The sequence below is a fragment of the Aedes albopictus genome, chromosome 2 (genome assembly GCF_035046485.1).
Source record: "Aedes albopictus strain Foshan chromosome 2, AalbF5, whole genome shotgun sequence".
NCBI classification, from domain to species: domain Eukaryota; kingdom Metazoa; phylum Arthropoda; class Insecta; order Diptera; family Culicidae; genus Aedes; species Aedes albopictus.
This window is the reverse complement of record NC_085137.1, coordinates 457,000,077-457,023,151: the sequence shown is the minus strand read 5'-3', so window position 1 is coordinate 457,023,151 and position 23,075 is coordinate 457,000,077. Positions and strand designations below refer to the sequence as shown.

Below are 23,075 nucleotides of genomic sequence, written 5' to 3'. Positions count from 1 at the left end.
CTAAGGATTTTTTAGGAAGAATGAACTAAAATATCCTATAGAAATCCCAAGGAATTTCCAGCAGGGATCCTCAAAAGAATTCCAGTGGGAATTTCCAAGGGAATTCCATAAAGGATCCCTAAGAGATTTCTGTGAGAAAGGGTTTTTTAGAAGAAATCCCCGAAGGAATTCTAAGAGGAATCCCTAATAAAATTTCAGGAGAAATCCCCGAAGGAGTTCTAGAAGGAATCCCTGAATTAAAACTAGGAGGAATGCCCGAATGAATTCCAAGAGGAATCCCAGATAGAATTCCAGGAGAAAATCTCAAAGAAATTCCCGGATGAATCATCGAAGGAATTCCAGGAGGAAACCCCGCAGGAATTCTAGGGGGAATCTCCGAAGAAATTAGAAGAGAAATCATGAGGAAATCCCAAAGGAATTCCAGGAGGAATCCCCGAATGAATTTAGGAGGAATTCTCGAAGGAAGTCTAGAAAGATTCCCCGAAGAAATTACAGGAGAAATCCATGCAGGAATCCCAAAGGGCACCACCGAAAAAAATCCGGGATATATCTCCGAAAGAATTACAAATGGAATCCTCAAAGGTGTTTCAAGAGGAAACCCCAAAGGAATTCTAGAAGGAATTTCCATAGGAAGTCCAGGAGAAATCGCCAAAATAAATTCAAAAAGAAGAAACTCTAGGAAAAATCCTCGAATATCAGGAGGAATTTCCGAAAGGACTGTAGGAGAAACTACCGAAGAAATTCAAGAACGAAACCCTGAAGGAACTCCAGGAGGAATCCTGCAGTAATTACATGAGGAATTTCTGAAGGAATTTCAGGAAGAATCTCCGATAGAATTCTAAGAGGAATCACCAAAGAAATTCTAGGAGGAAACCCCGAAGGAATTCCAGAATGAATCCATGGCAGAATATCAATAGGAATCCCTGAAAAAATCCCAGGAGGATTTCTTGAAGGAAATCCAGGAGGATTTCTTGAAGGAAATCCAGGAGGAATCCCTAAAGAATTCCAGAAAAAAATTAAGGGAATTCGTGAAGAAATCCCCAAAGTATTTCTAGGAGATCCATAAAAAAATATCCAGGAGGAATCCTTGTAGGAATTGCATGAGAAATCACAGAAATAATTCTAGGAGGGTTTCTCGCTGGAATTCCAAGAGGAAACCCCGAAAGAATTCCAGCAGGCAGCCTCAAAAGAATTCTATGGGGGATTTCTAAGCCAATTAAAGAAAGAATCTCTAAAGCATTTCAAGGAGGAATCAACGAAAAGCATCCAGAAGAAATCACTGAAGGAATCCCTGAGAGAATTCTAGCAGGAATCATCAAAGAAATTCCTAGAGGAATCCCCGGAAGAATTCCAGAAGAAAATTCCCGGAGGAATTCCATGAGGCATCCCCTAAAGAATTCCAATAAGAATCCCTAAAGGAAGTCCAGGAGGAATCTCTGAAGAAAGCCCAGAAGGAATACCCGACGGAATTCCTGGAAGAATTCGTGAAGGAATTCTAGTAGATTTCCGAAAAAATCCAGAATTTTCAAGGGGAATCCCCAAAGGACGTCCAGAAAAAATCTGCGTAGGAATTCCAGGAGGTTTTTTTTTGAATTTTTATTATAGTATATTTTAACTTAACCCGAAGGAATTCAAGAGAAATCTCCTAACGAATTCCAGAAGGAATCCCAACAAACATTATTGCTGTATAACAGATAAATAAGCTGCTCTTAGGCTTGATTTTGAAAATTTTTGCTAAATAAGTTGTTATTCAGCTGTCATTATTACTTGGGATCCCCGACCGATTTATAGGAGAAATCACTGAAGCAATTTCAGAAGGAAATCCCGAAGGAATTCCAGGAGGACTCCTGAAGGAATTCAAGAGGAATCCCCGAAAGAATTCCAGAAGAAATTCCAGCAGAGATTCTAGGAAGAATCCCCAGAGGAATACTCGGAGGAATTCCATGAGGGATCCCCAAAGATATTCCAGGAGGAATCTCGATGCAACTCGGAAGAATTTCCGGAGGAATTTCAGAGGGCATTCCCGAAAAAAATGCAGGAAAAATTCCCGAAGGAAGTCTAGGAGGATCCCCTAAATGAAGTCCAGGAGAAATTTCTGGACGAATTCCATGAGGAATTCCCGAAGTAATTCCAGGAAGAATCTCCGAAGGAATCCAAAGAAGAATCACCAAAGAAATTCCAGGAGGAGAGCGCGAAGGAATTCCAAGAGGAATCAACGACAAAAGAATAGGAAGAATCCCCGAATGAATTTTTGGATGAATCCTCGCAGGAAGTCTAGGAGCAAACCCCGAAAGAAAATCTAGGAAGAATCTCCGAAGGAATTCCAAGAGAAATCTCCCGGATCTTTCCGGGTAGGATTTGCAGGAGGTATTCTCCCTAAAATTCCTGGAAAAATTCCGGAAAGAGATCCTTGGGGAATTCTTGTAAAAACTTCATTAAAGATACCTTGAGAATATCCTAGAGATATGCCTGATTATAATCCTAAGGAAATTATTGAAGGAACTCCTATATGACTCCCTGAAGCAACTGCTGTAGGAATTCCTGAAAGAGCTTCTAGAGAAATCTCTGATGTAACTCCTGGAGGCATCCGTGAGTTTTCCTGAAAAAATCTCAATCTCAATCTAGTATGTATCTGAAAGAAAGAACCCCAGGAGGGATCCCTGGAAGTACTTCCGGATGAATTCCTTGAGGAACTTCTCGAGGAATCCTCTAAGGATATCCAGAAGGAATTTTGGAAGGAACTCTTATACAGGAATCCCTGAATAACCTTCTGGAGTAATCCCTGGAATTCAGGGATGGCATTCCGTACTGAAAATGTGCACAGTGCAGCTCATTTTCATATTAAAACCGCGCACACTTGCACTCACACAGAGGAGCATGCCATCCCTGCCCTGAATTCTCCTGGACGTATCCTTGGATCTATCCATATGATTTTTTGAAGGAACTTCAGTAGGAATCTCTGAAGAAACATCTGCAAGAATCCCTGAAACTCCTGGAGGAATCTTTGATGAAATTTCTGGATAAATTTCTGTAAGAACTTATATTGGAATTTCTAAAGGAACTTCAGAAGGAATCCCTGTAGGAACTCCTAGAATAATTTCCAAAGACTTGCTGCAGGAGTTGCTGAAAAAACTTCTCAATGAATTTATTGATGGATCTCCAAATGGCATTTATGAATCCTCTTGAAAGAATCCTTAAAAGGACTTCTGGAAGGATACCAGAACGAATTCCTGTAGAAATAGCTTAGGAAACTTCTGAAGGAATTCCTAATGAACACCTGCAGGCATCCCTGAATCCTCCTGGAGCTATTAGGGAGATCCCTGAGCGAACTCCTGGAGACACTACCGAAGGAAATTCTGGAGCAACCTTTGAAAGAAGTCCTGAAATAATCTCTGAAAAAATATCTTGAGGCATCCCGAAGTAATTCCAAGAGGAATTCCCGAAAGAATTTCAGCAAGAATTCTTGAACAAATTCCAGGAGGGATGCACATTTGCAATTATTGCAAAAGGATAAAGGACAGTTTATTTCGAAACATACACTGTATTTGATCAGTATTATGTGAGCTTTCAATTAATACATACACTTCGCGAATCTGAATTACAGATGGGAAATAAATTCAATTTTACTGTGTATTCGAACTTATTGAACACCGTGTATGTATAAACAAATAAAAATGAATAAATAAAATTTTAAAGTGATAAAGACGCATGGTCATTCCATACGTATATGAAGACCCTTGAAATCCTTTGAAAATCCCCGGAAAACCTCTGAAATCCCTCTAAAAGCTCCTGGAACGCCCACAAAATCCTTTTGAAATCCTCCTGAAACCCCATGGATCCCCTAAAATCTCCTAGAACTCCTCCGAAATCCTGGAAAACCTCGAACCCCCTGAGACTCCCTGAAATCCTCTCTGAGATATCCCTTGATACTTCTCTGACACCCTTTTCAAAACTTATATCCCTTTCCATATAGCCAACGAGGAAGACCACGATCAATTTTAACTATCGCAGTAACCTGTTTAAGAACTAGCGAGAATCGGTCTACATTAGGCTGAGCTAACTCAAGGGTGCGTTCAACATTTGTGTTCTAGACTATACTGGTTTCAATTAAATTCAATGAAAACTATACGCAGGTTATCGAGCCACTTGGGCAGCGGTTGGTATTTTGGGTACTTTTTCGCTTTAACGCAGTCAATTCCAAACCAATTCACAAGAAATTTTGCAAATTGCTAGATACTATACTGCCGTGAATCGCATATCTGTCCCATTTGCATAGGAAATCCAGCAAAGATGGGACTGATATGCGATTCACGGCAGTATACACATCTCATCACGCTCCAAAATGTGTGTCAATTGGTTCAAAATTGGCAGAGTTGTAGCGGAAAAGTGCCCAAAATAGAAACCCTGCCAAGATGATTTCACTTCCCCAATATGTTTGGATTCGGGAAAGATAGTTTTCTCTTTTTCATTTTTTTTATTGGACCTAATATGATAGTAATAAAATATCAAAATTCTTGCTTTCTAAACCAAAATTCGTTAAACATCTCAGATAACCAATTTGCACGTATAATGACATTTATGATTGTACTATACGTACTTTTATGCGGTAAAGTTACATCGCATAAGATGCAGCAAAAGTGCCTTATGCGTACAAAAGTGGAGGCGATAACCTTGCATTGGCGGCGTGTACTATTGCGACGTAATATAGCATCTTATGCGATTTGATAATATTTGAAAAAAAAAACAATTCTTGTCTGCACAGCATCGAGTTATTGACCTTTGGATTATCGCGCCACACTTCACACTAAGCACTACTTGTGAAACAAACTGATAAATAATCATGACATTCACCTCAGTGTTTATTGAATTGCACTTGGTTTATCTGCCATGTGCGTCTCTATCACTTGGTTTATCTGCCATGTGCGTGCAGATAGTCTACCAATCTGGATCTCGAAGCGTGATTTTCTGTATAGTTTTCACTGCCCTCTCTGGATAGCAATATGGAGCATCAGGGCCACAAAATAAACATGATGACTTCGTAACCATAATGATTGCTGTTCACTTTCTTATATAGTTTTTTGGCACTGCACCTCTTTCATTGTTATCACATATCAAATCGCATTAAATCAACATAAACGTTTGTAGCTTATGCGGGTTTGTATGCACACTTGAACGAGTTTATTTTCACATTTTATGTGATTTCATTCGTACGCCGATGCGAGTTAAACTGGCATAATAAGAAAATTACCTAAAGAAGTCGCATAATCATCGCTGTACGCAATTATGCGAATTCATTTCATACCTTTTGAGTTCGCTTGTTCGCTAATGCGAATAAGTTGAGTTTATCGCAGTAAAACATCACAATAGCGTTTACTACGACTAGTCATACCTTATAAAAGTTGATTTGTATTCTTATACGAGTTTATCAGATACCTTCATCGCAATGAGTTCAAAAAATAACATCATATGCGATGAAATTTGTCCCTGCAGCGTACATATATGCGATAGTAACTCAAATTTATACTTAATACGAGGTACTGCGTACATCCTTATGCGATTCCTGGTTGTCTGGAATATATCCTCATACAGGACACTATATAGCCACAACTGTAAGGGCTTGGATTTTCAGCATGACCATGAGACATCGGTAATATTCCCTATCTTCGAATCGCATCACCGAACAAAGGTAACTTCCGTAACTTTTTGTGGAAGCGGCAGATGTATTCCCCAGTAGCAACAATCATGATACCTTAACAGTCATTTTCCTTCAAGAACAAGTTCTTTGAGAATAAGCGGAGTGACCCAACCATTAGTTATTTATGATTCCACTGATATACCAGTTCAGATCAACAATGGAATAGAAATCACATGTCAATCATTGGCATGTACATTGTACATTGATCAGCACAGTACTTCAGCAATATTTTTTGCAGAATGTATCCGTCTGATTCTAACTTCTTCCATCAATTACAATAGTTACTAAAACGGTATTAGGCAATTCGGTATATGTCATTTCGTTTTTCTTCTACTACTGATGAATCATCAAATTCTTCTCCTAAAGTCCTAACCCTTCTTACAGGCATTCAACCAAATGACATCCTCGAACAATCCTCAAAAGTATTTTCAATGTCATTGCTGATCTAGCGAAGAAAAGAAAAAAAACTTCATGAAACTGGATTCAACACATAATCTATGCCCGCTGCTAGCTTGGCCTTTGCTGCCGATGATGTCCATCTCCGGCAGTCGCATATCGCAGACTAACGATGTCGTTACAATATCATCCTGCATCCTGGCGTGCACACGGTAGCTTCGTTTACCTACCTCGACGACGTGCACAATAAATAAATATAAATTATAACGTGGCGAACCCCTTCTCGAAGTTCTGCATGCAAGTTCAACTACTGTAGTGGTGGTCAGCTGGATTTTCGATGTCTTGCAGAGTTTTTCCGAAATCCTCGGTCCCCGTTTTTTCGGCAATTATTGCTGTCGGACGGAATAAGAAGACTGCTGTTTAATAATAAACATGACTTTGTAGGAAACGAAGAACGGTGCTGTGCTTGGATGGATGGATGGTGGTGGAATACCTCCGGGGTATGGTCCAACTGCACTCGACCGTATCGGAACAATACACTCCAGCCGAGGAAGGCTACCACCCCTGGTGGATGCACTCTTTGTGTCGCGATTGCCTGGATCATCGTTGTGTGATTTTTTTTTCGGCGGTTCATTGCACTATTGCTCGTTCGTGTGCGAGGTATTTCAGGTTTTTTGGTGCGCTCTTAAGTGATTGGTGATGACAAGTGGATAACTGGCTCCAGGCGAGAAATGGTCGTGGCGTTCTATTTTTTTTTTGTTCAACTGTCTGGTTGGCTGGTCGGTTGATTTGGAGTGGATTAGTGACGGGTGGGCTTTTCGAAAATAGAAAGGGTGCAAGGAAATTGATGTTAATGCTGGATAATTGGTAAAAGAATTGATAGGTTCGCCGGTTTCTTTTAATAAGGTTTTATACTTTTTATATTCCTTATTAGCAATGTATTTTTCACCCGTCCTTTTTTGCTGTGTGGTGGCGAGGAATTGTTGATTGATTTTTATTACGAACACCAGCTTTGCATGGTTGTTGTCCCTGCTCATCGTGTCCTTCCAGCTTCAGTCACCTTCGGAATGCTGCACACTCAATCCTAAATTGCCTGTTCGGTACTTTTTGGATGAAATTAGAAAAACAGCACTGTTTCGGTAGCTTCAGTATCGTGGATTTACCGGCTACATGTATTCCACCGGTTACTTAAGCAGCCGTTGGGCATTTTCTTTATTATCGTACAAATTGGGCCGAAGGATCTCAGATTTTCACGAAACTTTTTCCACAGGCGGGGCTCATGGATAAATGAATAAAAAATGAGAAAAAATCTAGATCGCCTATGTTCCCGGAAAACTCAGGTGGAAATTTCTTGTTTTTCCCTGACACTACTTATTTTGAAAAATCATAACTCAAGAACGAAGCATCGTCGAAACATTTTTTTTAAGAAAATAAAAGCAAATTTTCTCAGAAATAAAAAAAAAATGAACTGGACAAAGTTTTCCACCGTTGAGAAAATTCAGAAAGAAAAGCAGAAAAAACTATGCCCGTATTCGTGGAAAATTTTCAAACAAATATTTTTGAGAAGGTGGTTTCATAAGCTTTGATCGCTGAAATTTTTGGAAGGCACTTTTTTTTCTTTCCTGAGTTATGACCAATTTTGTGAAAAAATGACCATGTAAGCCTATATTATAGCCTAACAGAAACCTTCTAGTTTCCTGGAGGAATCCCTGCAAAAATCCAGGAAAAGATTTCTGAAACAATCCTAGAGGATTTCCTGAATGCATCATTGAAGAAATTACTGGAGGAATTACAACAGGAATTAGTATAGTAATCGCTGGAGGATTCCTCGAATAGATCTCAGATGAAATCCCCGAGAAAACTCAGGAAGAATCTCTGAGAGAATCGCGAGAAAAGTTTTTGAAAAAATGCCTGTATAAATCTCTAAAGGAATCCCTGAAAGGATCCTTGAAGTAATCTAAAAAAAATGTCGGGAGAGGAATCCCGAAGAAATACCAAGATAAATTCCTGACGAAAACCTGGAAAGAATCAAAGAAGGATTCGTGGGAGAAATACGGAAGGACCGGTAGGAATCCGTGAAACAATCTCTGAATGAATCTCAGGAAAAATGTCTAAAGAAAACCAATAAAGTAATCCCAGAAAACAGAGCAGGACAAATATCCAAAGGAATCTCGGAAACCCAGAAAAAAAAAATCCTGGAATAATCCCTGATGCAATCTGGGGAATAATCCGTGAAAGAATCGTGGAAGAATCATTGGAGGAAATCCTTAAAAGACCTGACCAAAACCAATGAACAAATCCCGGAAGGAATCTCTGAAGGCAGTCCAGGAGAAATACCTAAAGGAATCTCGGAAACCCAGATAGAATCCTGGAGGAATTCCTGATGTATTCTCAGGAGTAATCCAGAATCATTAACCTTCGTCGTGCATTAGGGTCATTATGACCCAAAACGCGATTTCAAGCATTAATATCTCTTTTGTTAGTTAACTTACCGTAATGAAACTTCTTGACTTTTAATATTTTTCAGAAACGAGTCTTTTAAAAAAAAAAATTTTCTTAAGGTGAAACCAAAATGGCGCCACAAAAAAAGTTACGAATAATGCATTGGGGTCATTATGACCCAGAAAATCAAACTCTTATAGAATGATGATTTTTTCACCAATTCAAATGACCAAAGTCTTATTTGATAGATAATTTCGTCAAGAATGTGTTGATGTGTTGAAATAGTGGTTCCGGGAACATTGGCCACCGGGAATCTGCTACACAGGGCACCATGTCGGACATGTGGGATAGCACTACATTTTACCAGTAGTTGTGGAATATCTCGCATTCTGGACCACTTAGAAGGATACTGTCTTCGGCAAAGTTGCTCAGAAGACTAAGAGCTTTCACATAGGAAACAATTTAGTTCGAGAATCACTCACTGCGTGGCGCTAGTGTTCTTAGGAGTTTCCAGTTCAGTCTGAACGTCGTATATTTCGTGTTCTGGACCACTTAGAAGGATACTGTCTTCGGCAAAGTTGCTCAGAAAACTAAGAGCTTTCACATAGGAAACAATTTAGTTCGAGAATCACTCACTGCGTGGCGCTAGTGTTCTTAGGAGTTTCCAGTTCAGTCTGAACGTCGTATATCTCGTGTTCTGGACCACTTAGAAGGATACTGTCTTCGGCAAAGTTGCTCAGAAGACTATAAGCTTTCACATAGGAAACAATTTAGTTCGAGAATCACTCACTGCGTGGCGCTAGTGTTCCTATGAGCTTCCAGTTCAGTCTGAACGTCGTATATCTCGTGTTCTGGACCACCTAGAAGGATACTGTCTTCGGCAAAGTTGCTCAGAAGACTAAGAGCTTTCACATAGGAAACAATTTAGTTCGAGAATCACTCACTGCGTGGCGCTAGTGTTCTTAGGAGTTTGCAGTTCAATCTGAACGTCGTATATCTCGTGTTCTGGACCACTTAGAAGGATACTGTCTTCGGCAAAGTTGCTCAGAAGACTATAAGCTTTCACATAGGAAACAATTTAGTTCGAGAATCACTCACTGCGTGGCGCTAGTGTTCTTAGGAGTTTCCAGCCCAATCTAAACGTCGTATACCTCGTGTTCTGGACCACCTAGAAGGATACTGTCTTCGGCAAAGTTGCTCAGAAGACTAAGAGCTTTCACATAGAAAACAATTTAGTTCGAAAATCACTCACTGCATGGCGCTAGTGTTCTTAGGAGCTTCCAGTTCAATCTAAACGTCGTATATCTCGTGTTCTGGACCACCTAGAAGGATACTGTCTTCGGCAAAGTTGCTCAGAAGACTAAAAGCTCTTACGTAGAAAACAATTTAGTTCGAAAATCACTCACTACGTGGCGCTAGTGTTCTTAAGAGCTTCCAGTTCAATCTGAACGTCGTATATCTCGTGTTCTGGTCCACCTAGAAGGATACTGTCTTCGGCAAAGCTACTCAGAAGCCAAAGAGCTTTCACACAGGAAAAAATTTAGTTCGAGAATTACTCACTGCGTGGCGCTAGTGTTCTTCGGAGCTTCCAGTTCAGTCTGAACATCGTATACCTCGTGTTCTGGACCACCTAGAAGGATACTGTCTTGCGGAAAGTTACTCAGCAGACTGAGAGCTTTCGAATAGAATACAATTTTGTTCTAGTGCTCTTAGGAGCTTCAAGTTTAGTCTGAACGTCGTATATATTGGGAAAAGTTACTCAGAAGACTGAGAGCTTCCACATAGAATACAATTTAGTTCGAGAATCACTCGCTATGTGGCGCTAGTGCTTTTGGGAGATTCCAGTTCAGTCTGGACGTCGTATATCTCGCGATCTGAACCACTTAGAAGGGAATACTGTCTTGGGAAAAATTGATCAGAAGACTAAGAGCTTGCGCATATAAAACAATTTAGTTCAAAAATCGCTCACTATGTGGCGCTAGTAGTCTGTGGCGTCGTGAATCTCGCGTTTTGGACCACTTAGAAAGATACGGCGTGGTTGCACATAAGATTGAAGGCTTTCACATAGAGAATAGTTTAGTTCGAAAATTACTCACTACGTGACACTAGTACTTTTCTAAGCTTTTAGTTTGCTCTAAACTTTCTAAACCACCTAGGTGAATACTGTCTTCGGCAAAGTTACTCAGAACACTGAAAGCTTTCACATGGAAAACAAACTGAATTTCCTGACTTCACCCACTTAGAAGGATACTGTCTTTGACAAAGATGCTTTTTCACATAGGCCACAATTTAGTTCATGCTACTCACTACGTGACGCTAGTGTTCTTGGGGTATCCAGTTATGACTAAATGTCGTATATCTCGCAATCTGGACCACTTTGAAGGATAAGTTTTTGCCCATAAGACTAAAAACTTTCACATTTAAATCATTTCAGTTCGAGATCCTCTCACTACGTGGAATTTTTTGGTTTAACCTTAGTATTAAGGTGGCCCACAGTTATATGAAATACAAAAATTTCGAAAAATGTCAAGTCTTACCTCCTAAATCAGTTGTTTTGGACTCCCAGAAGCTACGTTCAAAATTTGAGCAAAATCGGTTGAGCCTAAGGGGGCGCTCAAAACGCTTGAAGTTTGTATGGGAAAACTGGGCCAAATGTATGCAGAAATTTTCAGTTTTCGAATTTGGCCGCTAGGTGGCGCTGTGAGCGTTCAATAATCAAACCCTTTGGTATTATTGTAGATGACTTTATGCCAAAGAACTTTGTCGAAGACCGCAAAGTGATCCGACGTCTGAGAACAAAGTTATACCCTAGGTAAAGTGAGGCAAAGTATTGAGATTTCATTATTGATATTATTCCTTTATTCCTTTATTCCTTTATTTTGTTCTGCAATTATAATGAAAATGCATTGAAAAATTCCTTTGAGAATTTATTTGATAAATACTTTTAAAATTTCTTTCTGCAATTTCTTATTGATTCCTTCCTGCAGTTTCGTCGGCAAATTTTTGTGATATTATCTAGCGATTCCTTTGGTAATTTCTTCTTCAATTTCTTTAAAAATCACACAGTGAATTTCTTTGGAAATGATCGTGAAATTACATCAAGATTATTTGAAAACTTCTTTTGCAATGCTTTCGGAAGTGCCTTCGACAGCTTATTTGGTATTCTTTTTGAAAATTTCTTCTGCTAAGGAATTCACTTCAGGATTTCCTTGTGAAATTTCAGTAGCAATTCCTTTGGAAAGTCATTCGGTAATTTATTGAGGGTGCCTTCAACTATTTCAACATTCAAACGTTTTTGGAAATTGCTTTTTGAAACATTCTGATTTTTTTCTAGAACTTCTTGACTTTTGATGAACTTCTTGAAAACACCTTCATTTTTGGAAATTATTCAGGTAATTCCGATGAGATTTTCTTCGGCCATACCATTGTATTTTTTTTTTTCAATTCGTAAGGAGTATCTGATTGAATTTCCAAAGTAATAAAAAATGAAATTCTGTAAGGATTTTCTAAAGGAGTTTCCAATGCTGAAAGAATACTGAAGAAATTTTTAAAAATTCAAATGCATAGAGCTGTCGAAAGAATTACAACGCAAATTGCCAGTTAAATTTCCAAAGGGATTGCAGATGTAACTTCCAAAGAAAGCCGGGATGAACCTGCCTACGGCAGAAATCCCGTTATTCGGGGATAAAAAAAAACTTCCAAAGAAATTGATAAAGGAAATCCCGTAAGAGTTGCCTGATAAGTTTGCACACCGTCTTCAGCCAAAGACCACAGACTGAATATAACTTACACTAGACAACGGATAACATGTAAAACTGTAATACATCTAGTGGTTCAATGAAGAATTTTCCGTTTGGCGAAATTTTTCTCCCGACCGGGATGGGAATCGAACCCACAATCCGTAGCTTACAATACGCCTAAAAGGCTGGCTTTACTAACAGTACGATCACGAACCCCACAGTTATGCTGTGTGAATTTTCATAAATAATAACTTCCAAAAATTTCCAATATTACTGCTGAGAAATTTCCAAAAGATTTATCGAACAAAATTCCAAAGAATTGCCGAAATAGAAAACCCAAAAAAAACTTGTATGTTTTGGATCAAATCCAATAAAAATTGCTGAAAGGATTTTCAAAGAATTTGCTGAAGAAATTCCGCCAAAAGGAAACACGAAACGTTTTCACAGGGTTACTTTTAAGAAATTCACCAAACCGATTTTTAAAGGAAATACCGAATCAGTAAGAATTGGCAAATATGTTTCCAAAAGAATGTTGAAAATATTCCCAAAGTAATAAGCAGCGGCTTTTCCAAACAAATTGTAAAAAAAAAAACAAAAAGAATATTCAGACGGGATCCCCAAAGAAATTTCTGCAGAAGAAATTTCTAAAGAAGACCACAAAGTCATTGCCGAAGCATTTGTTACATAAGTTCCTAAAAAACATTGAAAACTTTCACCAAAGAGATTGCGAGTTCAATTGTCGCTAAGACAGTTTCCAAAAGAATTGGCAAAAAATTTCCAAAAATAATTTAGCAGGCTACGAATGAGTGTAATCAGTTTTGTACCTTTTAATTCCGCCCTATTTTGCTTATCCTTTGACGCTTTGACATCACTCATTCGTAGAGGGTATTCTGCTTAGAGGTTTCGAAAAGTCAGTACAAGATCACAATGTAGCAGGTTTGAAAAATCCCAAACAAATTCCCGAAGGAACTTTCAAAGTCATTTTAGAACCGATTTTCAAAGAAATTCCTGAAGGGATTGCTGCACAGATATCCAAAATTATAACTGAAAAAAAAAAATTTCCGAATAAACTACTTGGCACCGAGATCAAACTTACAGCTCCAAAGAACACAACTACCACGTTGTGAGCAAATTTTGAAATAAACTTTCAATGTGAAAGCTTCTTTTCTTCTAGGAAGGTTTTACAAACATAGTAAAATGGATATACAACGATTATATCAAGCTTTCAGCTTCTAAAAACAATACACCCCAAATATTTTTTCCTGAAATTTGCTGAGTTGAAAATCTTAGCAAAATATTTGTGAAAATACAGCAAGGTTTGCTGATTTGTTCAGGCAAATCTACTGATCACCATCAACGTTTTGCTGTAACTCTGCAAATTTTGCCGAAAGTTCAACATAAATAGCTTATTCGTTAAGCTCAGCAAAATTTGGCTGAAAGCGTCTTGGTGTGTAGTATCACATCATGAAAACTCTAAGTCTTTTGAGTAACTTTACCGAAGGCAGTATCCTTCTAAGTGATCAAGAGCGCAAGATATACGACGTTCAGACTAAACTGGAAGCTTCTAAGAACACTAGCACCACGCAGTGAGTGATTTTCGAACTAAATTGTTTCCTATGTAAAAACTTTTAGTCATCTGAGCAACTTTGCCGAAGACAGTATCATTCTAAAAGGTCAAGAACACGAGATATATGACGTTCAGACTGAACTGGAAACTCCTAAGAACACTAGCGCCAGCAGTGAGTGATTCTCGAACTAAATTGTTTTCTAAGTGAAAGCTCTTAGTCTTCTGAGCAACTTTGCCGAAGACAGTATCCTTCTAGGTGATCCAGAACGCAAGATATACGACGTTCAGATTGAGCTGAAGCACCTAAGAACACTAGCGCCACGCAGTGAGTAATTCTCGAACTAAATTGTTTGCTATGTGAAAGCTCTTAGTCTTCTGAGCAACTTTGCCAAAGACAGTATCCTTCTAGGTGGTCCAGAACACGAGATATACGACGTTCAGATTGAACTGGAAGCTCCTAAGAACACTAGCGCCACGCAGTGAGTGATTTTCGTACTAATTTGTTTTATATGTGAAAGCTTATAGTCTTCTGAGCAACTTTGCCGAAGACAGTATCCTTCTAAGTGGTCCAGAACACGAGATATACGACGTTCAGACTGAACTGGAAACTCCTAAGAACACTAGCGCCACGCAGTGAGTGCTTCTCGAACTAAATTGTTTCCTATGTGAAAGCTCTTAGTCTTCTGAGCAACTTTGCCGAAGACAGTATCCTTCTAGGTGATCCATAACGCGAGATATACGACGTTCAGACTGAACTGGAAGCTCATAGGAACACTAGCGCCACGCAGTGAGTGATTCTCGAACTAAATTGTTTCCTATGTGAAAGCTCATAGTCTTCTGAGCAACTTTGCCGAAGACAGTATCCTTCTAAGTGGACCAGAACACGAGATATACGACGTTCAGACTGAACTGGAAGCTCATAGGAACACTAGCGCCACGCAGTGAGTGATTCTCGAACTAAATTGTTTCCTATGTGAAAGCTTATAGTCTTCTGAGCAACTTTGCCGAAGACAGTATCCTTCTAAGTGGTCCAGAACACGAGATATACGACGTTCAGACTGAACTGGAAACTCCTAAGAACACTAGCGCCACGCAGTGAGTGCTTCTCGAACTAAATTGTTTCCTATGTGAAAGCTCTTAGTCTTCTGAGCAACTTTGCCGAAGACAGTATCCTTCTAAGTGGTCCAGAATGCGAGATATTCCACAACTACTGGTAAAATGTAGTGCTATCCCACATGTCCGACATGGTGCCCTGTGTAGCAGATTCCCGGTGGCCAATGTTCCCGGAACCACTATTTCAACACATCAACACATTCTTGACGAAATTATCTATCAAATAAGACTTTGGTCATTTGAATTGGTGAAAAAATCATCATTCTATAAGAGTTTGATTTTCTGGGTCATAATGACCCCAATGCATTATTCGTAACTTTTTTCTAATGCCCGAAGAAGGTTAATGGAATCCCAGGAGTAATCCTTGATGAAACCCGGGAATATTTATGAATGAATCCTGGAAGAATTCCCTGCAGGAATCGAGGATTGTAGAAATAATTCCTGGAGGAATCCTTGACACAATCCTGGAGGAATCCCAGGTGAAATCCCAAAATCCGGGAAGAATCAATGAAAGAATTCTGGAATGAATCCCATTCCCGAAAAAAGTCCCGGAAGAAATCCATTGCAGAATTTCAGGAACAATCAATGAAAAAAAATCCTGGGGAATCTCTGATGAAACCCAGGGAAGATTCCCTGATGGAATCCTTGAAAGAAACCCAGTAGAAATTTGTAAAGGATTCCCGTGAGAAATCAATGAAGGAGTCCTCGGAATAAATCTTGAAATCCCCTAAACTATAATTCAGTGTATATCTGCAAGAATACCTGAATGATTGCAGAAATTAATCCCGGGAGAAGCCCCTGGAAGACTCTTGGAGGAATTCCTGATGGATATTCAGGAAAAAATCATGAAAGAATCCTGGAATAAATCTTTAAAGTAATCGCAGGTGGAATCAATGAAAGAATCCCGGGAGTAATCATTGAAGGATACCCGAGAAGAATGCCGGAAACGGAGAATATAACAACGCAGTTAGCCGTAGTTTTGCTCAAAACAGCACCAAACTAGGCAAGAAATTATAATACTCACGCTTTGTGCCGTATCTCATTGCAGAAACGGAGAATACAAAAATCCAGCTCATTAGACTATCCCCACCAGTGTTTAGTAAGTCGCTGAGTAGTAGACGTATGCATTAGACTATCCCCACCAGTGTTTAGTAAGTCGCTGAGTAGTAGACGTATGCAAACCGGTTTCATTTCTAATACCCACCCGTTTTCGCGCGGTGCGACATCATCGTTAGTAAAATATTACCTTATATCCCCACTCACGGTTGGTGGCAGTACACTGATTTTTTTTTTACGACGGTAATGGTACCGCGTAAAAAACCGCATAAGAAACCGCGTTATTTCAACAATCAAGATATTCCGTAACACCGAAAACTATCATTTGAACGATGTTGACTTTTATTTGCTTTCTATGTATTCGGTTGTTTTACGCGGTACCGCGTAAAGAAATTCGCGTTATTTCAGAAAACGTCATAAAAAACCGCGTTATTTCAAAAACCGTCGTAAAAACCGCGTTATTTCAAAAACCGTCTTAAAAAAGCCGCGTTATTTCTAAAAACGTCGTAAAAAAGTCAAGTCACGTTAGATGTGATCCTGACTATTTTGCGCGTGTTTTTGAAAAAAACTCGGTTTTTTTACGACGGGTTTTGAAATAACGTCGTTTTTTACGACGTTTTTTGAAATAACGCGAATTTTTTTACGCGGTACCGCGTAAAAATAAACTTCAGTGTACCTCATATCGTTAACAGAATACATAGAAAGCAAATAAAAGTCAACATCGTTCAAATGATAGTTTTCGGTATTACGGAATATCTTGATTGTTGAAAATGAATTCCTCAAGACTTGCTCCTCTTCTTGGCGTAACGTTTGTATATCTGTGTTAACGAGATGTTTAGCCGTAGGCTAGTTCATCTTGGGACCCACGCTTTACTTTGCTTCCGAAGGAAGAACCCACATTTAGTGAGTTTGTTGGGAGTGGGATTCGATCCCAGGTCCTCGGCGTGATAGTCAAGCGTTCTAACCATCACACCAGGTCCGCTCCACGCTTGGCATAACGTCTCACGTGGGAAAAAGCTTGCTTTTCTCCAGAAGAAATCCTTGACGGAATCTATGGGAATCCTTGAAGGATCCCCTCCAAGAATCCTTGGAAAATGCTTCCCGAGGAACTCCTGGGAGAATGCCTGAAAGGGTTTCTAAGGGAATCCCTGGAAAAAATCCTGGAGGAATCAATGAGGAACTTCAGGAAAAATCTGGATGAATCACGGAAGGAACTTCAGGACAAACAACTTAAAGAACTCCTGGAGGAATCACAGATGGAATTTCTAGAGAAATCACGAAAAAATGTAGGTGGAATCGCTGATGAACTTCATGAGGAACCCCTGAAGGAGAAAATGTAAATGGATTTTCTTAAGGAACCCCTGAATGAATTCCTGGGGAAATTGCTGATGAAATTCAAGAAAAAAATCCCTGAAGGAATCCCTGAAAGAGTTTCTATAGGAATCCCAAGTAGCGTTTCTGGAAGAATGAATGCCTGAAAGAGTTACTGAAGATGATCTTGAAGAAGCTCCTGGGAAAATCTCTCCAGCAATTTCCAGAGAGTTCTTGAAGTAGTACCTAAAGTAATTCCTGGAAAAACGCCTGAAGGAGTTCTAAATAACTCTAGGAGAAATCGCTGGATTAGTTTCTGGACATTAAATCCCTAAAGAAATTTCCAGAGAAATATCTGAAGGAATTCTTTGAGAAATCACTTCAGCAATTTAGCAGTTTCAGGAGAAATTTTTGGAGGCGTTCCTAAATAATTTCCTGAATGAATTCGAGAAGGAATTCAAGAAGAAATTCTTTGATGAACTTCCGAAAAATCCTTGGAGAAATCCCGAAGAAGCTTCTGGAGGAATTCATAAAAGAGTTTATGAAGAAATTGTCAAACTAGAAATTCAAGGAAAAATCCCACAAAGAATTCTAGGAGAAATTCCTGCAGGAATCCCTGAAAAGTTCCTGGAGAAATCCCTGGAAGAGTCCCTGAAGAAATCTCTAAACGAATACCTAGAGGAAACCCTGAAAAAGTTTCTGGAGAAATCCCTCAAGGAATCTCAGGAGAAGTATCTTAAGGAATTCCTAGAAAAAACCTTGGACGAATCCTCAAACTGCTGGAAAAATTCCTGATGAAATTTCTGCAGGAATCCTGTCGAAGGGACTGACTCTTGGAGGAATCTCTGAAGAAATTTCTCGAGGAATACCTAAAGAAATTCCTGATTCACTGAAAAACTTCCGGAATGGATGGAGGATTAATTAAAGAACTCTTGGAGAATCCTCTGACGGTACTTTTAGACGGATAAAAATTCGGAACCAGAAATTGGCAAAATGCGTCATGATTGGGTGATAAATATGTGATTTTATGTTATAAAAATACACCATAACAAATCGGCATGATATGAGCATGCTCGATTTTTACCGTAACATAGCCTCGACGCTACGACGAAAATTCGACCGTTTTCGTCCACTTCTTTCATCGTAATCAGATACCTTATTGCGTGAACTTGTTAACAGTGATTGTTGTGAAGATTTTCTGCCGGAAAGTTGATTTTGAACGAGTTTACTGCACCTAGTCCAGCGCCAATTCTCGGCACCAGTGCCGAACTTCCAGCAAAATTTAATGGGGAATCACTTCGGCACTCATCTTTGTGCTGACGAAGTCACTCGCCTGCGTGTGATAATTGTTTTGAGCACTTGTGCGGCTTCAGAGTGAACGTGTAGCTAATTGACTGTAGATCCCGTTGCGGAAATGTTACGGGAGTGCGTTTGGAAAATATGCGGCAAGTGATATTTTGATTTGTTTTTCGGTGAGGTGCCGGGAATTGACGCGGGTGCCCAAATAGTTCGAAGCCCTAACATTTTTTATTTATTTTTTATTTTTAAAGTTATTTAACCTAAAGTTAAAATTTTTTGAACAACATTCTGTTACGTAGTTTTATGGAGATCCACCGACACAGGTTTCGCAAAAACTATTTTGCCAATATTTGAATTGGTACAAATGTTATCTGCAAAAGTTGTTTTAAAATGATCAATTTGACCCTGGATTACGGTACTTATTGTTTATGATCTTGTTTCAATCGACACAAAAGTCATAATACCATGCCACATGTACTCCAGAAACATGACAAATGTTTATGAAACCATAAGCCTCATTTATAGTATTTGTACTTGTCATTTATGATTTCGGTTCCATCGGCAAAAATATGGAAATCGCTTTCAATCAAATGAAACTAGCTACAAATGTTAAACCAAATTAACTTTTAAGTACCATAACCGCTTATTTTTTCAATTACTTTTTGGTAGTTCTTAACTCCGGTTATTACAGATCTAGTACTTGCACTCCACCAATCGTGCCCTGTTAGAAAATTAAAGTAGTTTATAAGTATATTATAAAACCTTAGTGACAATTTGTGGAAGAATCAACTTCGGGAAGATTCTGGCTTCTGACAATTCAAATTCTTCTATTCGGATATTATGATCAAGTAGCAAGTAAGTAATCTTAGCTATGTTGTTGAAGAAAAACTGCTGAAAAAAAATCTGGGAAAATCTCCGGAGGAAATCACGAAGAAATATTGTGAAAAATTTCCAAAGAAAACGGTTGATGAGTTTCTAATATAATATTTGGAGGCACTCTGGAAAAGTCCTGGAAGAAATCTATGGAGATAATATCCCAAAGTACAAAAAAAAAATAACCTGCTAGTAGAATTCCTCACGAAGTTTTTGTAAGTTCCTCTAGTTTACTATGCAAACTTTGGTCTCAAACCGGTGAGCTGCCCAATATTCGTCCGAAATTAATTCACTATACCTGTGATTATGTCTGCCTGCTAGACGATTGTGCTTGTTTCACCGCTCTGTTAGAACAACGTTTTGCGCGCGTTTTATCGTTCGAATCGGATTCATCGATTTATTGATTGGTGACGGTCGTCCTACATTACCAGTGCCCGTTGGAGTCAAGAACGTTATTTGTTTGTTTGTATCGAATTTGACTGGAAAAAAATATCTGTTCTGGTGGAATCTTCGTCAAAACAATAGCCATCATCATCATCGTTGTTATTTGCATCGGAATCTGTATGTGTAAACTGTTGCTACACGCCATCTACCGTTGAATAGCTGAACTCGTTCAGAAATAGGGTGCGACAGAATGGAACCGAAATGCTGTGGATGTAGAAACGTTTTCTCTGCTGGAGAAATCTTGGTTGTGTGCGAAGGCTTCTGCGAAAGTATCCGCCGATTTCATGCAAAATGTGTCGGATTATCGGAAAGTGAAGCTGATTCATGCTTGAATAGAAGCATTATGTGGATGTGCGAAGATTGCCGAACCTTGATGGAAAATATGCGTTTCCGCTCTACCGTTAACATAGCGAGGACGTTGGCAACTCCAGATGTTAAAGCGGTGGATAGCATTCGAAGTGAAGTATCACAGTTAAGTAAAATGCTGAACCAGTTGAATGAAACTATCTGTTCATTAAAAACTACATCTAATGTTTCATCGAATGCTGCTCCGAGTGCTGCAGTGTTATCACCTACGAAAGATGTTTCACTATTATCATCGACGAAAATTGCACCCGATGTGTCAATGTCTACGGCTGATCGTATCGAGGATCGTGTTGGGGTTCCTGATGGGCGTAACGAAACATTCAAACTCTACCTTTCAAATATTGCGGTTGACGTTAGCGAGGATGAAGTCAAACGAATAGTCAGTGATGCCCTTTGTGTAGATGAAATCTATGCGATTAACTGCCTCAAGCCTACCTGGAAAGATGCTTCTTCACTAGACTTCATATCTTTTAAAGTCGAAATCGATAAAAGGTGTCGAGATAAAGCTATGAACTCATCTACCTGGCCAAACGGAATACGCTACCGTGAATTTAAAGAGCACACCGAGACAACATGGCGCCCGGACCGTTTTGCTCGAACTAGTTAAAAATGAAGTATTTTGTTTTGTTTTGAGATTGAAATAGGGCTTTCTAGTTGATTGGAATTGTGTATTATACTGTATTTGTACTATTTTGTTATGATGTTTTGTTTTTTATTTGAAATGTCGAATAATGTGTATGTTTTTTTTTCTATATGTAATGCGTTCAGTGTAGATTACAAATGAAAGTGATCAAATTATTTAGTAAGTAGTTATAAACATCAGTCTGTACAGTATCCTTACTGAAGATGTAGATCAATAAATAAATAAATAAATAAAACGGGGTCAAACTGATCACTTAGAGACAACTTTTACTAATAACGTGGCTGCCAATTCAAATATTGTCAAAAGAATTTCTGAAAAATCAGTACTGGGTTGACCTCTATATAAAACAACGTTACACAATTTTGGTTCAACAAATTTTAACAAAAAGTTTAATAAAATCAAACCCAAAAATATTGAAAATACCACTTTGGGGTGAAATTGATCAGCATACAATTAAACATCAGTTAAAATTCAAAACTGCTTCTTGCACTTAATTTGGACCTTCTGAACACGAATAAGGCGTCAAAACTCTTACAACATGTGAATACGGCTGTTAAAAATCTAAATTAACTTTTGGAACTGGCACGTAAGCACCTGAAGGTAGGCAATTTATTATGAAATAATCGAGCTTAGCCACATTAAATTACTTTTTATACAAAATCAAACAATGTAATAATTAATAGAATAACTACATTACATCACAATAAAGGTACCATAAAAATATTAACACAATAACCTCATTGCTAATACTAGTGGCAATCGATTGTTTATTACCAACGGTTTGATCTAAGTAAGAAACACGTTAAAAAAAACCTCTGAAAAGTAGTGTAAGACTAACTTTTTCTAAAATCTGAAAAGCCCTCACTCACTTGGCATCCATGAACTGAATGAGGTAAGTAAGAATTTTATGATCATAACGCCGTATAGAAGTTGGTAGGATGGAATTACTATCTAGTTCCCGATTGATCAATTTCACCCTGATGATCAATTTGACTCCGGTTTACGGTACCTTAGGGGCCGGCCAGAGTGGACGCGTCACGCGGCGCGACGCGGAAATTTGCACGCAAAGGAATAACAATCAATAATAAGGAGCTGTAAAATCGTATGGGAAATCCGCGTCGCTCCACTCTGGCCGTACCCTTACTCGAATTCATAACGAGTAATTTTGGATTTGTGATATTGTATAAATTAGGAACATAATGTATTTTACTCCATGCATTGTAGGGTGGGGCGAGACAAGATGGGATGGATCTTCATAACTTTGTAAATACAAATCATATTGGTTTGTATTCGTCCTCTACTCTTCAATACACTAGTTAGCTATGCTAAAACTCTATAAAAAGTTTATTAAATACAACAGTGTGGCTTAGTGGTCGTGCGGCTAAGGTCACCCGCCGCAGCTGTCAGGAAAAGTTTTCGGCTGTGCCACTGGGCGTTGCATGCTAGTCCGATGTCTAGTGTCGTGCTTCCTTCAAAGAGCAAATAGCTCATTGGAAGCATTAAACGTGTCTGTGTCTTTTTTTAACATGTGATGTTAAACGAACAGGTTTAAAAGGTGACCGATTTTGCGCCGTGAAAAAAGTGCGGGTCAAGATGGGTCACCTTTCAAGTAATTCACATTTTCTCAACGAAAAACGGCAATATATGGAATTTGTTCTGTATTGATGTATGCTCCATAGTCCATATCCATACTGAGTAAACAAGAGCTTAGTAAACATTTTAAAAATTAATCTATATATATAAAAATGAGTTTGAATTTCCTTTGAGGCAACAAAACTCAAGAACGGATGAACCGATCAGCATGACTCTTGCACGGTTCGGTTCGTATTCGTGGTGGCTGTGTTTATATGTACAAAAAGTAACAAAAATGAACTGAGAAAGTAGGAATATTAAGAAAATACTGAGATTTGTGCGAACTGGGTACAAAGTCAACATGACCGCAACAAAACCAATCTAGAGTGCTGTGCTGCTATAACCTCAACAGCTGTCAAACCACCACATCTGGCAAGACAAAGTTTGCTGGGACAGCTAGTTTGGAATAAAAACTTTACGATTTGAGTGGTCCTAAAACGACTTGAAAATCGATGTTTTCACTAAAAATTATCATAATTTTATGTTATAATTCATTCA

At 38.8% G+C, this 23,075-nt stretch overlaps 2 protein-coding genes across 2 annotated transcripts in view; both read left to right on the top strand.

The window, feature by feature from the left end:
* Positions 1-23,075, top strand: part of LOC109397934 (transmembrane emp24 domain-containing protein 5) — a 548,078-nt gene that overhangs the window by 199,792 nt on the left and 325,211 nt on the right. The window lies entirely within an intron of this gene.
* Positions 1-23,075, top strand: part of LOC109397838 (maternal effect protein staufen) — a gene marked incomplete in the record, with an annotated part of 103,380 nt that overhangs the window by 26,591 nt on the left and 53,714 nt on the right.